This window comes from Salmo salar, chromosome 01 (genome assembly GCF_965601325.2).
Source record: "Salmo salar chromosome 01, fSalSal1, whole genome shotgun sequence".
In the NCBI taxonomy this organism is placed as follows: domain Eukaryota; kingdom Metazoa; phylum Chordata; class Actinopteri; order Salmoniformes; family Salmonidae; genus Salmo; species Salmo salar.
In genome coordinates, this window is record NC_138291.1 from 54,899,533 (window position 1) to 54,919,136 (window position 19,604).

At 41.1% G+C, this 19,604-nt stretch overlaps 1 long non-coding RNA gene across 2 annotated transcripts; it reads left to right on the forward strand.

Annotated features, from left to right (window-relative positions):
* Nucleotides 1-2,143: 2,143 nt before the first annotated feature.
* On the forward strand, nucleotides 2,144-6,060 carry LOC106605336 (uncharacterized). Of its 2 annotated transcripts, XR_014379074.1 has the most exons (3): nucleotides 2,304-2,444; nucleotides 2,808-3,069; nucleotides 4,739-6,060. It is a non-coding gene; the product is annotated as an uncharacterized LOC106605336 (long non-coding RNA). The 2 variants fall into 2 exon arrangements; XR_001328832.3 differs by lacking the exon at nucleotides 4,739-6,060 and having other exon boundaries at nucleotides 2,144-2,444; nucleotides 2,808-3,414.
* The last annotated feature ends 13,544 nt before the right edge of the window (nucleotides 6,061-19,604 follow it).

Consider the following 19,604-nt stretch of genomic DNA (forward strand, 5'->3'; position numbering starts at 1 on the left):
TTGACCCGTTCAGAGTTCCTCTCAAAGGGGACAGTGTACAACTGCTTCATCCTGATTTGATGTTGTTTCAGGACTCTAGAAATAGTTGTTATGCTTACATTGTGAATATTTCCAAATGTAATGTTGGCTGCCAACTGTCCCGAATCTCTGTGAGTTTTATGCCATTCTTTCTGATGACCATATCAACGATTGCAGTTTCCTGCACAGCAGTGAAAATCCTACCTCTCCCGCCTATGGGAGGTAACTGTTGGGTCCTAAGCCGAAATGCAAAAACAATTACACACAAGTGGGTTTGGAGGCTTTGCTCAATTTACTTCTGTAATGTGCAGTTCAGTCAGATGCCCTTGCAAAATGCACATCTTACTTGTTGTTTTGCCAGAAATTTCTCACAATAGATGCCACTGTTGAGCGTTACAGATTTGGATTGCACTCTCAGACCAGTGTCGCTCATTGATAGACCATGATTTATTACATGATAAATTATAGTAGCCCTAATCTCACCTGAGACTACAGCTCTTGATCTTCCTCTCAGTCTTCTTCCACCACGCATACGTACTCCTCTCCCTCTCCCAGCCACTCTTCTTCCTCTGGCAGCCACTTCTCTATCTCTGTCTGGGTCCATGTTTACATTACAGTACAGCATTATTCCTAAGATGTCCCCTTTTGTATAGATGGTAATGAAATTGAAAGAGTAACACCTGGGTAGGTGTTCAGCTACAATGGGAATCAGCCGTGGTTGGTCTAATTGTTTTGATAGTATTTAATTTTTTATATTTGAATAGATTTCAATACGATATTACTGTAGCAGATTGCTGTCTTATTCAATTTTGTATAATGTTAGGTTTTGAACTTAAGTTTAACAGTTTTGAAAAGAGTATGTAAACATGTGCAAATTGGCATGTAGGTACATAGAGTTTTGGTGGTGGTTGTGTCTGAGTGAGAAAATAATTCATGACATTTGAAAGATGTAGTCATTGAATGCATTTTGTGCCAAAGCAATGAAAAATGATCCACAGTTTAGCCCAGATAGACTGCTGTTGTGCGCGCTGTGTGAAGAGTTTTGAAAAAGTGACCTAAGTATTGAGGAATGGGTCCTAGCAATAAAAAAAAAAAAGAACTGTAACGCTGCAATTTTTTCCAGAGAATTTTACACTCTGCATAAGAGCAACGCTGTTATCCAGGGCTTGAAGCTGCTGCCCCCTAGTGGTGCTCGTGGAAAGCTGGGTCAAATGTTGAACATTGTGGATGGTGGAGAATGAGTTCAGCCAAGTGGTTTTCACAACATGGTATATGTGTCTTACCAAGGGTCTTATTAAGTTCCTGAGTAGACTGACACATTCATATCTGAAAAAGGTATTCAGATACAATGTAGTTGTATTATTCTATATGGGGATATTTTCCCAGCTTGTTATGATGCACACAAATGTCCACTGTGAAATCGAATAAATCTACATATCACTACAATAGGCCTTAATATATTGACTCCAAGACATGGTATGCCCATAACTGTTTAAACCCTGTTCTTAGTCTGACAGAGTTAATTCTAAAGAGTTCCCCACACTGCGATTCAGAAGCTAAACTTGGACATACTTTACTGGACTGGTTAGGCAAGGGTATGGTCATGTAAGGATATGGTCATGTATGACAGGACTTCCTTTATTAACTCCTATGATACATGTCCACCTCCCTTAGTGCAAAATCAGAAGAGGAGTGTGGTTTCACACAGTTTCATTTCTAGCTGGTAAGAGGGTTTGTACTGGCCTCTGGCCTTGACATGCCAGAACATCCCACTTTTACAGTGTGTGTGTGTGTGTGAGAGCCTCAGTGCGTGTGCAATGCATGTGTGTCTGTGTATGCTTGAGTGTACATTTGTCTGTGTGTGTCTGTGTATGCTTGTGTGTACTAAGTTGGTGTGTGTGTGTGTGTGTGTGTGAATGTCTCACTTCAGCACACCCTGAGAGTCCTTGTCTGAAGACCTTGAGGAGGCTAAAGCATGGGGCCCCTCCTGGGAGAGGGAGAGAAAGAGACCCTGAACCGATAAGAAACTTTTCACTGGTAGGAACTAGGTGTTCTAACTTTTTCCCTCTTTCCTCACTGTGCTGTTGACATCTGAGAAGAAGATAGCAGCTCGTTATGTAGCAAGTTCACCCTGCGCTACAATGGTGAGCAACGACAGCCAATCAACCTTAGCCGAGACACTGAGGCTTTGTCATGTTTGTTGCTTGTTAATTTCTAATGTTTTTTTATTTTTTTTTAGAGGGTTGCGCTGGCCCCTGCAAGTGCATGATATGCCATGGCCTGAAACCAAGGAGGTGGGCTGAGTGCTGACAGAGAACAAAAAACAGCTACTCTATCTTTCTCAAACATCTTCAAGGTCTCTGGGGAGGAATAAATGCCCCTGAGGAGGTGTTTGCTTTAGGGAGACAGCTCTGGAGCTGTACAGGGTAAGTCAGCTTTATTTATAGGATCTTCACCTGATGCATTTTATAGAACTAAAACCTCAAACAGGCTCACACAGAATATAAAGTCTCTTTAATGTTTTTCACATTTGCTGTTTAGCAAATGATTAAAGTATAATTATTAAATGATTAAGAATTTGTCAATTTGCAGTTATTGTCTTATCCAAATGATTGAAGTCCTGAAAATATTGTTTTGCGTATTCTAAAGTATAAGTTACTTGTGCAAAATCAGCTGTACATGATAAAATAGGAATGACTTGTTTTAATGTTTTTCTTTAAATATCATTGTATAAGGTTTAATATTCAAAGTGTTCATTCTGTGAGGTTGTCTGTGTCTCTCCCTTTCAGGTTCACAACAGCAGTGGATTCGAGAGGGGTATCTGCACTCGCTGTTCCTTTTTCCTATGCATATACCGCTTTGAGATCTAGCTTTAAAGAGGCATAGGGCATGGGAAAATGGGGCTGCAGAGGTATTTCACCGACCAAACTACCCCTGATTGGTCAACTACCACAGCCCCGAGTTCTCCCTGTTGGACCTGATCTAGAGGACTCCAGAATAAAAAGACCGCAACAAGACCACACCCTGAACTCAGTGGAGAGACCATACCTCGTAAGGAGAGACTGGATTTTACAATGTCCTGAAACGTTCTGTTGTCATCGGATAGCTCCTTTATTTATGATGATAGTGCTGTAGTACATTTCGTAGCTGTCCAAGCTGTTGCTGTATTGCTGACTTTTTATACGAATTAATGTTTTGCAGTGTTTGTTGTCCACCTAGTGGGTGGAATTGTCTGCCTGTTGATGTTCAGTAACAAAGTGTGTAAAAAAAAAAACAAAAAAAAAAAACAATTAATGATCTTCAAATGTTTGTCTTATTTTCTATTATAGTACAGATGTATCCTTTAAACTGAATGACCCTGAATAGTTAGTGATAATAAAATCTTTAAAAGATTTACATTGTAGTTATTCTATGACTTAAAAATAAATACCACCATACGACCTTGTATTTAAAGTATGCAGGAATTACGATATAAGGTTTTTAACGGAACATTTTACCGAACAAGATTTCAAAGAATGGCAACCCTTTTAAGGTCAAGGGCTTTGCAAAAGATGGTTTAGATCCCAGTAAAGTCCCCCATTAGCTAAGCTATGGAAAGGTTATACTTGAATAATTATACAGTCATTTTTCCTCAATCCTATGAGATTTTAGGAAGCATACCCACATAAAGAGGTAATGGTAAAGAGAAACGTTTGAAATAGTGTGGTTCTGATCTTATCAGTCACATTTCCCACAAAACAGGAATTTCAGTGATTTGCCAAAATGATGTGAAGTTCTAAAAACTATGCGAGGTTCTAAGAACTATGCATGGTTCTCAGAATCTTGCCTTTTGATTCTGATAATTCCGATGGCACTAGTTGATTGTACTTGCAGAATGTCTCCTGTATCAGAGCATCTGTAGCCTAGGATAAGATGGAAGAGTGAATGATGGGAAAAAGACAAAAGTGTACATTATGCAGCAAACAGCCATTGGGTCTATCATTGGGTCTATCAGCCACAGAGCTCTTAGCAGGGCAGTTAGCACATCCTCACCTGATTGCCACTAACATGCCGTTCACTGAATAAAAATGTACAGTAATCCCTATTTCCCGTCCACATGTATGAAGGCGTGCATTAGGCATGTTTGAATAACAACTGGGGGACTTTACTGGAATCTAAACCATCTTTTGCAAAGCCCTTGACCTTAAAAGGCTTGCCATTCCTCAAAATCTTAAATAATGTTAAAAACCTTAAGGTCATTTCTGCATGCTTTAAGTACAAGGTGGTATTGTGGTATTTTACCTGCAATGTATCGTCTGATTATTCCCTAACTATGGATCACTGAAACAGTTATTATTCAAACATGCCCAATGTATGCCTTCATACATGTGGATGGGAAGTATGGACTACCATATATTTTATTCGGTGTATGGCTGTGCGCTAATCTGTCAATTAGTTATGTAAAATTGTGGACATCATGTCCCTGCTTGGGAGGGTGGAGGGCAGTTTGTAGTATCTGTCATTTACTTCACTATATTGTAACGTGTGTGCAGGGTTGGGGAGTAACGGATCACGTGTAAGGGATTATTTATGCTGCAATATTTTGTGTCGGGGGGCTAGTGTCATTCTGTTATATCTGGAGTATTTCTCCAGTCTTATCCGGTGTCCTGTGGGAATTTAAGTATGCTCCCTCTAATTTTCTCTTTCTCATTGTCATTCTCTCTCTCTCTTTCTCTCGGAGGACCTGAACCCTAGGACCATGCCTCAGGACTACCTGGCCTGATATGACTCCTTGCTGTCCCCAGTCCACCTGGTCATGCTGCTGCTGCTCCAGTTTCAACTGATCTGCCTGCGACTATGGAACCCTGACCTGTTCACTGGATGTGCTACCTTGTCCCGGACCTGCTGTTTTGGACTCTCTCTCTTCCGCACCTGCTGTCTCTAACTCTGAATGATTGGCTATGAAAAGCCAACTGACATTTACTCCTGAGATGCTGACCTGTTGCACCCTCTACCACCACTGTGATTATTATTATTTGACCCTGCTGGTCATCTATGAACATTTGAACATCTTGGCCATGTTCTGTTATAATCTCTACCTGGCACAGCCAGAAGAGGACTGGCCACCCCTCAGAGCCTGGTTCCTCTCTAGGTTTCTTCCTAGGTGCTGGCCTTTCTAGGGAGCTTTTCCTAGCCAATGTGCTTCTACATCTGCATTGCTTGCTGTTTCAGGCTGGGTTTCTGTACAGCACTTTGTGACATTGGCTGATGTAAAAAGGGCTTTATAAATACATTTGACTGATAGAAAAAAAACGGTAACTGTATCCATTAAGTTACCAGCATAATGTTATAATCAGATTACAGATACTTTAGAAAAACTAGATTATTTCGAGGATTACTTTTAAATTCAGAAAGGATGTTTGGGGGAAAAAATCTTTGACACTTCTCTGTCTTCTCGGTGACATTCAAATCAGCATTGAAAAAAGCCAAAAGTTTACATTTGTTCCACCTGAGCAAGTCTTAACACAAGTCAGAGACCACTATGATGACACACCAAATGTGTTTGATGGATCACGGGAAAAGAGCAGGAATAGGCTTTTGTAGGGTACAGTCCAAGGCATGTCTTCCAATGGTGTGACTGCTTTCAAAGATTATCCATCTTGAATTAACGCTTGGAGGTAAGGATGACAGCAGTGGTGTGGTCTACAGCGATACGGCTTTAACTTATTATTAATGTCTACATAGCGTATTGATGTGAATCACACTGCTGCTCTCTCATTTAGTTATTTGCGCTTTAAGGATTGTGGTTGTTGTGGATGGCTATTCACAAATCTTAATGTGTATTTGAACCCAATGATGGTTGAATTCAAGTCGTTTAAGTTGCCTATCAATCATTGTTTTTGAAACCAGTGGACAGCCAGTGAAAAATGCGCTCTTGCAACAGCTGCATAGTGCGGATCCCAGCATATGGAATTAAAGTGGGGATTTTATTGCTCAATCTAATTAATGCTGATAAAAAAATATTATCCACAGGCCTAATGGACAGATGCTCAAACTCGCACTGTCCATTAAGGGGCAATCTGCAATTATAAGTCCATTATTGGATTTATATATTGTTATATATATATATATATATATATATATATATATATATATATATATATATATATATATATATATATATATATACAGTTGAAGTCAAAATAAAATTTCCACCTCCAGAAATGGGCCAAATAACATATTGGACCATGTACAGTTGAAGTCGGAAGTTTACATACACCTTAGCCAAATACATTTAAACTCAGTTTTTCACAATTCCTGACATTTAATCCTAGTAAAAATTCCCTGTCTTAGGTCAGTTAGGATCACCACTTTATTTTAAGAATGTGAAATGTCAGAATAATAGTAGTGAGAGTGATTTATTCCAGCTTTTATTTCTTTCATCACATTCCCAGTGGGTCAGAAGTTTACATACACTCAATTAATATTTCGTAGCAATGCCTTTAAAATGTTTAACTTGGGTCACACGTTTCGGGTAGCCTTCCACACGCTTCCCACAATAAGTTGGGTGAATTTTGGCCCATTCCTCCTGACAGAGCTGGTGTAACTGAGTTAGGTTTTATAGGCCTCCTTGCTTGCACACGCTTTTTCATTAATACCCACAAATGTTCTATAGGATTGAGGTCAGGGCTTTGTGATGCCACTCCAATACCTTGACTTTGTTGTCCTTAAGCCATTTTGCCACAACTTTGTAAGTATGCTTGAGGTCATTGTCCATTTGGAAGACCCATTTGAGACCAAGCTTTAACTTCCTGACTGATGTCTTGAGATGTTGCTTCAATATATCCACATGGTTTTGCTTCCTCATGATGCCATCTATTTTGTGAAGTGCACCAGTCCCAACCGCAGCAAAGCACACCCACAACATGATGCTGCCACGCCCGTGCTTCACAGTTGGGATGGTGTTCTTTGGCTTGCAAGCCTCCCCCTTTTTCCTCCAAACATAACGATGGTCATTATGGCCAAACAGTTCTATTTTTGTTTCATCAGACCAGAGGACATTTCTCCAAAAAGTACGATCTTTGTCCCCTTGTGCAGTTGCAAACTGTAGTCTGGCCTTTCAGGTTGTGTTGATATAGGACTCGCTTTACTGTGGATAAGGATACTTTTGTACCTGTTTCCTCCAGCATCTTCACAAGGTCCTTTGCTGTTGTTCTGGGATTGATTTGCACTTTCCGCAACAAAGTACGTTCATCTCTAGGAGACAGAATGCGTCTCCTTCCTGAATGGTATGACGACTGCGTGGTCCCGTGGTGTTTATACTTGCGTACTATTGTTTGTACAGATGAACGTGGTACCTTCAAGCGTTTGGAAATTGCTCCCAATGATGAACCAGACCTGTGGAGCTGATTTCTTATGATTTTCCCATGATGTCAAGCAAAGAGGCACTGAGTTTGAAGGTAGGCCTTGAAATACATCCTCCAATTGACTCAAAAGATGTCAATTAGCCTGTCAGAAGCTTCTAAAGCCATGACATTTTTCTGGAATTTTCCAAGCTGTTTAAAGGCACAGTCAACTTAGTGTATGTAAACTTCTGACCCACTGGAATTGTGATACAGTGACTCATAAGTGAAATAATCTGTCTGTAAACAATTGTTGGAAAGATTACTTGTGTCATGTACAAAGTAGATGTCCTAACCGACCAAAACTATAGTTTGTTAACAAGAAATGTGTGGAGTCGTTGAAAAACAACTTTTAATGACTCCAACCTAAGAGTATGTAAACTTCTGATTTCAACTATATATATATAATATTTATATCCATTTATTCTTGAAGAATATAACTTATAAATGCCTCATGAGCTTAGTTCAACTGTCACACTCCATAAGAACCCCAAAAATAAGTTTGTTTTTCCTCCAACGTTTGTAAACGTTGTAAATGTAAAGAACACTGTATTGCCTCATAACATGATTAAAACAATAATTTTGATATCATGGATGGTCAGTCCTTGCATCCATAGCTATGTCTATTTTCTTATTTTACCTTTCTTTAACTAGACAAGTCAGTTAAGAACAAATAATTGTTTTCAATGACAACCTAGGAACAGTGGGTTAACTGCCTTGTTCAGGGGCAGAACGACAGATTTTAACCTTGTCAGCTCGGGGATTCGATCTTGCAACCTTTTGGTTACTTGTTCAACACTCTAACCACTAGGCTACCTGCTGCTCTGACCACTCTATTAATCTGAGAGTGGTTACATTTTGGGGCGGCAGGTAGCGTAGTGGATAGTGTGTTGAGGAAATAACCGAAAAGTTGCTGGATCGAATCCCTAATTTCCAAGTGCTATTCTTGAAGATCAAGAGGTATAACATGGAATTCTGTTTTTTTTTATGTAAATATAGAATTTAATCGTATTATATTTAGTAGAAAGCGATGAGTTAGAAGAAGCCTACATAACCAACCCATAAAGTAAAATTGTACATCCATATATGGCCAGCTATGTGAACTTTAACATTGATTTATCCTGCAATAGATGTCGGTCAATTGGTAACATACATTTTTGTCTTCGAATGCCTCTTAAGGGTAAAGTAATCTAAAAGTAACTGAATAATCAGATTACGTTACTGAGTTTGGGTAATCTGAAAGTTACGTTACCGATTACAATTTTGGACAGGTAACTAGTAAATGTAACAAATTACATTTAGAAAGTAACCTACCCAACCCTGCGTGTGTGCATAACGCAATTTTATCAAAACAATTTTATCAAAACTAACAATACAAATACAGTCACTTTTATTTTTACCTAAAGACCTACGCTTTACATTTAGCCAATACAATACTATCATATTTTATGGCTGCGAATGAATGTCAATCAAAGTTACTTTCAGTAGCTAGCCAGTTTTCCTTGAGTGCCGCAACACCACTCTTATCTGCAGATCACAATTGCCATTTTAGTCATGTACAAAAATAGTTACTCTCAGTCTACAGACAAGAGGGGAAAGGAACAAAAGATTGACTCATTGGTTGTTATCTGTGTCAATCCAAACGAATGCAAGAAGCTGAACTATAGAAAACTGTTTATGAGATTTTTTTTGCAGAGCCCAATACCAGTCTTGTCTTTAATGGCCCAATATCCAATTGCAATAGGTGTCAGTATCCCTCAGATCCATCAATGGTTTATGCAAAAAATATCATTTAGGCCTATTGTTTGGAAACATGAAACTCAACATGTGTTTGTTTAACTGAGTGCACAGTCAGGGACTCAATACCAGAGCTGTGATTTTGCAGGACTGCCCACTTGTCCATAACATCATATGTAGGCTACAAAATGTACAGTGCATTCGGAAAGTATTCTACCCCTTCCTTTTTTCCACATTTCGCTACATTACAGCCTTATTCTAAAATATATATATATTTTTAAATCCTCATCAATCTACACACAATACCCCATAACGTCAAAGCGAAAACAGATTTTTAGAAATGTTTGCACATTTATTAAAAATTAGAAAACAGAAACATATTATTTACATAAACTTTGTTGTGAGACTCGAAATCGAGCTCAGGTCCATCCCGTTTCCATTGATCATCCTTAAGATGTTTCTACAACTTGATTGGAGTCCACTTGTGGTAAATTCAATTGATGGGACATGATTTGGAAAGGCACACACATGTCTAATGTCTGCAGCATTGAAGGTCTCCAAGAGCGCTGTGGCCTCCATCATTCTTAAATGGAAGAAGTTTGGAACCACCAAGACTATTCCTAGAGCTGGCCTGGCCGGCCAAATTTAGCAATCAGGGGAGAAGGCCTTGGTCAGGCAGGTGACCAAGAATCCAATGGTCACTCTGACAGGGCACTCTGACAGAGCACCAGAGTTCCTCTGTGGAGATGGGAGACCCTTCCAGAAGGACAACCATCTATGCAGCACTCCACCAATCAGACCTTTATGGTAGAGTGGCCAGACGGAAGCCACTGCTAGTAAAAGGCACATGACCGCTCGCTTGGAGTTTGCCAAAGGGCACCTAAATGACTCTCAGACCATGAGAACCAAGATTCTTTGGTCTGATGAAACCAAGATTGAACTCCTTGGCCTGAATGCCAACCTACAGTGAGGCATGGTGGTGGCAGCATAATGCTGTGGGGATGTTTTTCAGCGCCAGGGACTGGGAGACTAGTAAGGATCGAGTGAATGATGAACGGAGCAAAGTGAGATAGATCCTTGATGAAAACCTGCTCCAGAACGCTCAGGACCTCAGACCGGGGCAAAGGTTCACCTCTCAACAAGACAACGACCCTAAGCACACAGCCAAGACAATGCAGGAGTGGCTTCAGGACAAGTATCATTGTCCTTGAGTGGCCCAGCCATGGTCGGACTTGAACCCAATCGAACATCTCTGGAGAGACCTGAAAATAGCTGTGCAGCTACGCTCCCCATCCAACCTGACAAAGCTTGAGTGGATCTGCAGAGAAGAATGGGAGAAACTCCCCAAATACAGGTGTGCCAAGCTTGTAGCGTTATACCCAATAAGACTCGAAGCTATAATCGCTGCCAAAGGTGCTTCAAAGTACTGAGTAAAGGGTATGAATACTTATACTCTACGGGATTGGTGTCCCTAACCCGGGACAGTTGTTGCTCAATATGTGACAATGAGACTAGAATGACATTGTATACAACAGCTAACTTTCCGGGAAATAGACATGTATTTTATAGGCAGAAAGCCTAAATCCTTGTTAATCTAACTGCAGTGTCTAATTTACAGTAGCTATTACAGCAAAAATAATACCAAGCTATTGTATGAGGATAGTGCACAACAACAAATCACTTTTATCATGGCAACTGGTTTGATACATTCACCTCTGAAGGTAAATAATCTACTTACATTCAGTAATCTTGCTCTGAAGGCACAAGGCGAGACCCAAATGCAGACACAGGAGGCAGATGGTTGGAGTCTTACAATGTTTATTAATCCAAAGGGGTAGGCAAGAGAATGGTCGTGAACAGGCAAAAAAGGTCAAAACCAGATAAGTGTCCAGGAGGTACAGAGTGGCAGACAGGCTCGTGGTCAAGGCAGGCAGAATGGTCAGGCAGGCAGGTACAAAGTCCAGAAAACAGGCAAGGGTCAAAACCGGGAGGACTAGAAAAAGGAGAATGCAAAAAATCAGGAGAAAGGGAAAAACGCTGGTTGACTTGGAAACATACAAGACGAACTGGCACAGAGAGACAGGAAACACCAATTGACTCTGTACCGGTACCCCCCTCTATATAGTCTTGCTATTGTTATTTAACTGCTGCTCTTTAAAAACTTGTTACTTTTATTTGTTATTCAGATTTTTTTTTAAATGTTTATCTGCATTGTTGGTTAGGGGCTCGTAAGTAAGCATTTCACTGTAAGGTGACCTGTTGTGTTTGGCGAATGTGACTAATAAAATGTACATTTTACATTTTAGTCATTTAGCAGACGCTCTTATCCAGAGCGACTTACAGTAGTGAATACATACATTTCATTTTCATTTCATGCATTTTTTTTCTTTTTTTGTACTGGCCCCCCGTGGGAATCAAACCCACAACCCTGGCGTTGCATATACCATGCTGGCGTTGCAAACACCATGCTCTACTAACTGAGCCACAAATTTGATTTGATCCATTATGAATGATATTCCTGGGAGTGTGTAAACTTCATTTTTTTTATTACCATAGCATTGTTGTATGTTCTCTATAGTTATGTACTTGAAAATGTATAAATTGACCAATTCGGCACATTTGGGCAAACTCCTGGCAGACTTGATACAAAATATTGTGTAGTGATGTTATTCTTCCCTGGATCAGTCTGAAACGTTGCACACACATTGCTGCCATCTTGTGGACAACATCTAAATGACACCTATAATCCTATCTCAATGTATGACCTTTCTCTTGCATTTCAAAGATGATGGAACCCCCCCAAAAAATTGAAACCGCATGTTTTTTGGTTTGTATTATCTTTTACCAGATCTAATGTGTTATATTCTCCTACATTTTAGGCGGAAATTGAAAAAAAGGGTCCGATCCTTGTAAATGTGATAATTTCATATTTTTTCTTTTTTTATAAATTTGCAAACATTTCTAAAACCTGTTTTTGCTTTGTCGTTGAGGTATCGTGAGTAGAATGATGAGGGGGAAACAATTTAATAAATTTTAGAATAAGGCTGTAACCTAACAAAATGTGGAAAATGTCAAGTGGTCTGAGTCCTTTCCAAAACCAATGTAAAGTTTTCAGGCCCCTTGACTTTTTCCACATTGTAAATAAGGTATTTCTGTTTTTTGTTTTTAATACATTTGTAAACATTTCTAGCCTGTTTTCGCCTTTGTCATTATGTGGTTTTGTGTGTAGATTTGCTGAGGAAATTGTTTTATTTAATCCATTTTAGAAGAAGGCTGTAAAATGACAAGGGGTCTGAATACCTTCCGAATGCACTGTACCTAGGCATGCCTTAAACATAGCCCCCGGCCCTGATTCCTATCTGGGTAGGCCCTGATTCCTATCTGGTCATGTTTGGCCTCAGATGCACTGCGCGCCTTGAGTGTAGTGTAAGATGTTTGGGTGTTTTAAAACAACTCCACTCAGAACTGGTTGAGATACATTAAGCATCATCCGATAAGAGGTCACTTAATGAGACCTGTTTCAACATGCATTTTCCATTGGTGAATGGTTTGGACAATCAAATAAGTCCAGAATTGTTTATGACTGAATGACACAATCAGCCACCTATTTAGCTGGTATCAACTAATGACATTGAGGTGAGGCAATATAGTCCTATACCTCTTGCAGACATTAGGGCGCCGTTCCCTGGTGTCTCTCTAGTAAGTGCGAATCTTCCGATTGAGAGACAATAAAGCTCAATGATCTTGTAGTTACCTCCTCTTTGATGTCTCTTTCAGCCTCTCTGAAGATGCAGTCAAGGCTCGGTGCCACAACACCCGACGCCATCGGGAAATATTTGCCTACAGCATTAGGCAAACAGACGCATCCAAATGCAGCTACATGCTGCTCTTAACAGACGGAATGAACCATACTGCCATATATCAAACGTTGAAGTGCACCCTTAAAGTCGGTATTAGATCATGTAACAAATTGCTATTTTCTTGAGCTGTGAAATTGCAAATATTTAGTGTTTTTGTATGTGTTCCTAAAATACATAACATAATTTGTTACAAAAATAATACATCAAAAAAGATATCCATCAATATAATCCGTTATTGATAGGTCCTCTCTTACCATTGAGGATAATTATGCTCATGTGTCCGTAAAAAGGTGGGTTGAAGAAACGCACCACATACACCCGCCCCCCACTTCATTCTTCCCTTTGAGAAGGCACCCAGTCATGCCAGCTGGACATTATATTTGCTAAACCTATAGATGCCATGGGCGATACAAAATCAGCATAAGATATCAAGACTGTTTCAAGGACAGCTTTTTTCCATCTATGTAACATTGCAAAAATCCGAAACTTTCTGTCCAAAAATGACGCAGAAAAATTAATCCATGCCTTTGTTACTTCTAGGTTGGACTACTGCAATGCTCTACTTTGCGGCTACCGGGATAAAGCATTAAATAAACTTCAGTTAGTGCTAAATACGGCTGCTAGAATCCTGACTAGAACCCAAAAATGTGATCATATTACTCCAGTGCTAGCCTCCCTACACTGGCTTCCTGTTAAGGCAATGGCTGATTTCAAGGTTTTACTGCTAACCTACAAAGCATTACATGGGCTTGCTCCTACCTATCTTTCCGATTTGGTCCTGCCATACATACCTACACGTACGCTACGGTCACAAGACGTGGGCCTCCTAATTGTCCCTAGAATTTCTAAACAAACAGCTGGAGGCAGGGCTTTCTCCTATAGAGCTGCATTTTTATGGAATAGTCTGCCTACCCATGTGAGAGACGCAGACTCAGTCTCAACCTTTAAGTCTTTACTGAAGACACATCTCTTCAGTAGGTCCTATGATTAAGTGTAGTCTGGCCCAGGGGTGTGAAGGTGAACGGAAAGGCTGGAGCAACGAACCGCTCTTGCTGGCTCTGCTTGGCCGGTTTCCCCTCTCTCCACTGGGATTCTCTGCCTCTACCCCTATTACAGGGGCTGAGTCACTGGCTTACTGGTGTTCTTCCATGCCCTCCCTGGGAGGGGTGCGTCACTTGAGTGGGTTGAGTCACTGGCGTGGTCTTCCTGTCTGGGTTGGCGCCGTGGCGGAGATCTTTGTGGGCTGTACTCGGCCTTGTCTCGGGATGGTAAGTTGGTGGTTGGAGATATCCCTCCAGTGGTGTGGGGGCTGTGCTTTGGCAAAGTGGGTGGGGTTATATCCTACCTGTTTGGCCCTGTCCGGCGGTTTCATAGGATGGGGCCACAGTGTCTCCTGACCCCTCCTGTCTCAGCCTCCAGTATTTATGCTGCAGTAGTTTATGTGTCGGGGGGCTAGGGTCAGTCTGTCACATCTGGAGTATTTCTCTTGTCTTTTCCGGTGTCCTGTGTGAATTTAAATATGCTCTCTCTAATTCTCTCTTTCTCTCTTTCTTTCTCTCTCTTGGAGGACCTGAGCCCTAGGACCATGCCTCAGGACTACCTGGCTTGATGACTCCTTGCTGTCCCCAGTCCACCTGGCATTGCTGCTGCTCCAGTTCCAACTGTTCTGCCTGCGGCTATGGAACCCTGACCTGTTCACCGGACGTGCTACCTGTCCCAGACCTGCTGTCCCAGACCTGCTGGAACCCTGACCTGTTCACCGGACGTGCTACCTGTCCCAGACCTGCTGTTTTCAACTCTCTAGAGACAGCAGGAGTGGTAGAGATACTCTCAAAGATCGGCTATGAAAAAGCCAACTGACACTTACTCTTGTGTTACTGACTTGTTGCACCCTCGACAACAACTGTGATTATTATTATTTGACCATGCTGGTCATTTATGAACATTTGAACATCTTGGCCATGTGCTGTTATAATCTCCACCCAGCACAGCCAGAAGAGGACTGGCCACCCCTCATAGCCTGGTTCCTCTCTAGGTTTCTTCCTAGGTTTTGGCCTTTCTACGGAGTTTTTCCTAGCCACCGTGCTTCTACACCTGTATTGCTTGCTGTTTGGGGTTTTAGGCTGGGTTTCTGTACAGCACTTTGAGATATCAGCTGATGTAAGAAGGGCTATATAAATACATTTGATTACTTATGGCGATTACATATCAAAAGTTTGCTGAAATTATACAGTTTGTTGCTTGACCTTATTCATGGCGGTAATGACAGGGGTTTATTAAACACTAAGGCATTGTGTTCTTTCATACACGACCAATCCAGGATGCAAGCAAACTTCTTTTTTTCATTTAAGGAGATAGTAATAATAGAATTAAGGAGATTGTAAAAATACAATTAGGCTATTTCAAGGACTGAACCGAAGCTAATGTGGAATAGTCCATGCATAATGGCGAAAACAAGCAAAAACCAGCAAGCTAGTAAAAATGCGCATTTCCAAATGTTTACATATATTGATAATTATATAAATATAACTTAGTTCTTTGCAATTAATAACAATGTCTAAAATCCTCTCAAAAAGGAAAATGATGAAAACACATCTAGATTCTAGATACGAATTCCCCCAATCAACCAGATGTGACTCAAATAATAAAACAGAAGTTCAATAATAAAACAGAAGTTGAATTATAAGAATCCGTCTTTAGGATTGCAGTCCAATCAGTAGTAAAAGGGCGCCAGCATCATGGGGTGGATTGGCTGCATGGGAACTCGCTCAATGTGATGCGGGTACAGCACTTGTGTGCTCTGGGCGAGGGTCGGGAGCTGTCCACCAAGCGCAATGTGCTGTAATGACGGAGCGGCTGCGTAGACCAGTGGTGGAAGCAGAGATGCTGGAGGAGCGAAGAATTCTGGGCCCATGTCTTGGACTTCGCGCTTCAGCTTCATCCTTCTGTTTTGAAACCATGTTTTCACCTGAAAGGAAGGCATACCATTATGATACATTGGTGAATGCTAACTTTGTAATGTTGTTCTTGATCATATCATACATCCAAGTCTTGAAGACATTACATCGCTTTTCGTGCTCTAGCGTCTGTCTTCGCCTGAGTTTCAGAGAGATTCAGTTTATCAGCATTCTTTCTCCTCTGAGTTGCACCGAGGTACTTGTGTTTGTTGAAGGTCTGTTCTAGCCTGCAGATCTGATCAGAGGTGAACTTGGTTCTCATCCTGCGGTGTAGTGCAGACTCGCCCTCACTATCGTCCCCCACCTCGCTCTCAGAACCTGTCGTGTAGCCACAGCTATCTGGAAAGGTTTTAAAAAAAACATTGTCAATAATCCAGAAATCACAAGTGCCTATTGGAACACACTCCACCATGAAATGCTCAAATTGATTGTTTTGACAAGGAAAGTATACACTTACTGTTTGGAGATGATGGAGTAAGTGTACACTTACTGTTTGGAGATGATGGAGTGTAGTCTTTAGTCGACTCTTTAGCAAGTTCTTCAATGTTGACATGAAGTATCACTTCAGTAGGTACTTTCGGCTCAACTGAAACCTCTTTATAGGTTGATGGAAGCCGAGGAACAACTACACAAGGCATGCGAGACCTTGTAATGCCATGTCTGCCATATTGTGTGCCTTCTTCGACGTCCACTCGTTCCGTTGAAGTGTTGTAAAAACGTTTGAGATAGCCATTCTACTGAGAATTTCGCCATGGTGTGCGGCGTGCGGTCTAGTTAGCTCGCAGGTGGTCTGTTGTAGGCCTCTTGACTCGGGACCTCGCTCTATATAGGAGACACCCCACAGTATTTGCATATGTAAAGGGTTCTCAACGGAACGATACAAACTTGGTCGGTGTAACTGAAATGAATAGATGTTGCCGTTGTGGGTTTTCACACGTTCAATAGCCTCGTTGATATCACCCGGCGCCACCATGTCTGTGCAGGCTATCAAATTCCGTTGTGCAGGTATAGCCTCTTAGTTGCCCATCTGATAACTACATTATTTATGTATGTCAGTCATTTCTTTAAGAGTATGACTTCATTATAGGCCTATACGAGATTCGAGTAGACTGGGGTGTGAACAAAGCTATATATGATTATAATACATTGTTTCATTTGGAAAAGTAAATAAAATGTGTCAATAGCATTGGCATGATTTATTGATAGGCTACATTCATCTTATTTTTATAGGGAAGGTATGCCCATGCAATGCAAATATCACCTAAAAATGCATTGCTTAATGTGACATACCCTTATGCTGGCATATGGGCTTTTTTCTATACGTTAAATTCTCTTTGCGACTGATATTCTATGGGACCATGAACGGATCAATTAAAGTGTGTTCATTTTAAGGAGGTAGGCTAGGATCACAAAACCACCCATACAGATAAATACTGACATATAGCTAAAATGTGGAGGGCAAATACAGTAGGCTATATTATGCAATTATGAAACATTATAGTGATTTTGGTCTACTGATGAGACCGGCGATGCCTTTGTGAGACCATTGTTCCAGATGTAGACAGAAGCGCCCAGCGGTCTGCTCGCCAACGTGAAGCTGATTGCTGATGAAGACCAATTGGCTCTCTGACAAAGTGGGTATGATTGCTAGCAGCACGCCTAAACGGAAAGTGAGAGAACCACATTTGATCTCTGTTTACTTGTGAATTTGAATAGGCATTTGCTATAAGCCCCCGGCGCATTGTGAAACTGGTGACCATGTTCCATACCAGGCTTTAATGCAGTTCCTAAATTTAATTCATCGCCGGTCTCATCAGGACACCAAAATCACTATAATGTTTCATAATTGCATAATATAGCCTACTGTATTTTCCCTCCACATTTTAGCTATATGTCAGTATTTATCTGTATGGGTGGTTTTGTGATCATAGCCTACCTCCTTAAAATGAACACACTTTAATTGATCCGTTCATGGTCAACTAGACAATGGCTGGTTTTCACATTTATTTATATAGACAAAGGTGTGCTATCAATTCCCTATTTCAAGGCACAGGGGCTCAGCAATCATATCACATAATCAACGTGTGTCCTCAGGCTGAACATCAAACCTGAGATCTGGCTCTCCAGCACACAAAACCCCAGACTCTATGGAGCTGGTCCCTATGGCTCATGTGGTAGGTGTAAACTCGTCAATGACCGGCTCAATTAGAACTAATTGTTGAGCATAATCTTCCTGTTAGCTAACCTTTGAAGTACCGCATTGGAGACAAACAGACGCACACATTAAAGCACAGTATGGTGTCACTGCTGTGGTGGACAAGAGGGAGGTGACGTGCGTGCACCCACACCCAGTAGAGTTTCTGGGGGTGTGTCAGGAAGGCACAAATGTAGCATATATAATTGGGTGCTTACATCACTAGGCTATTGCACTGGATTGTGAATGATTGCTCACGATATAGGTATAGAATAAACGTATGTAAAGCATATTGTAACGATCCTCGCTATATTTGTCACTTTAATAATGTTTACATATCTTGCATTACTCATCTCATATGTATATACTGTATTCTATGCTATTCTACGGTATCCTAGTCACTTAATATTTACATATCTGGCATTACTCATCTCATAAACTCAATCAAAACTCATCTCATAAACCTCTCACTGTCAACTGCGTTTATTTTCAGCAAACTTAACATGTGTAAATATTTGTATGGCCATAACAAGATTCAACAACTGAGACATAAACTGAACAAGTTCCACAGATATGTGACTAACAGAAATGGAATAATGGGGGGCAAAATCAAAAGTAACAGTCAGTATCTGGTGTGGCCACCAGCTGCATTAAGTACTGGTGGCCACATGGACTGGTCCTCCTCATGGACTGCACCAGATTTGCAGGTTCTTGCTGTGAGATGTTACCCCACTCTTCCACCAAGGCACCTTCCCGGACATTTCTGGGGGGAATGGCCCTAGCCTTCACCCTCCGATCCAACAGGTCCCAGACGTGCTCAATGGGATTGAGATCCGGGCTCTTCGCTGGCCATGGCAGAACATTGACATTCCTGTCTTGCAGGAAATCATGCACAGAACGAGCAGTATGGCTGGTGGCATTGTCATGCTGGAGGGTCATGTCAGGATGAGCCTGCAGGAAGAGTACCACATGAGGGAGCAGTATGTCTTCCCTGTAACGCACAGCGTTGAGATTGCCTGCAATGACAACAAGCTCAGTCCGATGATGCTGTGACACACCGCCCCAGACGATTTATTGCCCTGGCCACATCTGCAGTCCTCATGCCTCCTTGCAGCATGCCTAAGGCACGTTCACGCAGATGAGCAGGGACCCTGGGCATCTTTCTTTCGCTGTTTTTCAGAGTCAGTAGAAAGGCCTCTTTAGTGTCCTAAGTTTTCATAACTGTGACCTTAATTGCCTAACGTCTGTAAGCTGTTAGTGTCTTAACAACTGTTCCACAGGTGCATGTTCATTAATTGTTTATAGTTCATTGAACAAGCATGGCAAACAGTGTTTAAACCATTTACAATGAAGATCTGTGAAGTTATTTGGATTTTTATGAATTATCTTTGAAAAATGGGGTCCTGAAAAAGGGACGTTTATTTTTTTGCTGAGTTTATGTATATACTGTTTTCTA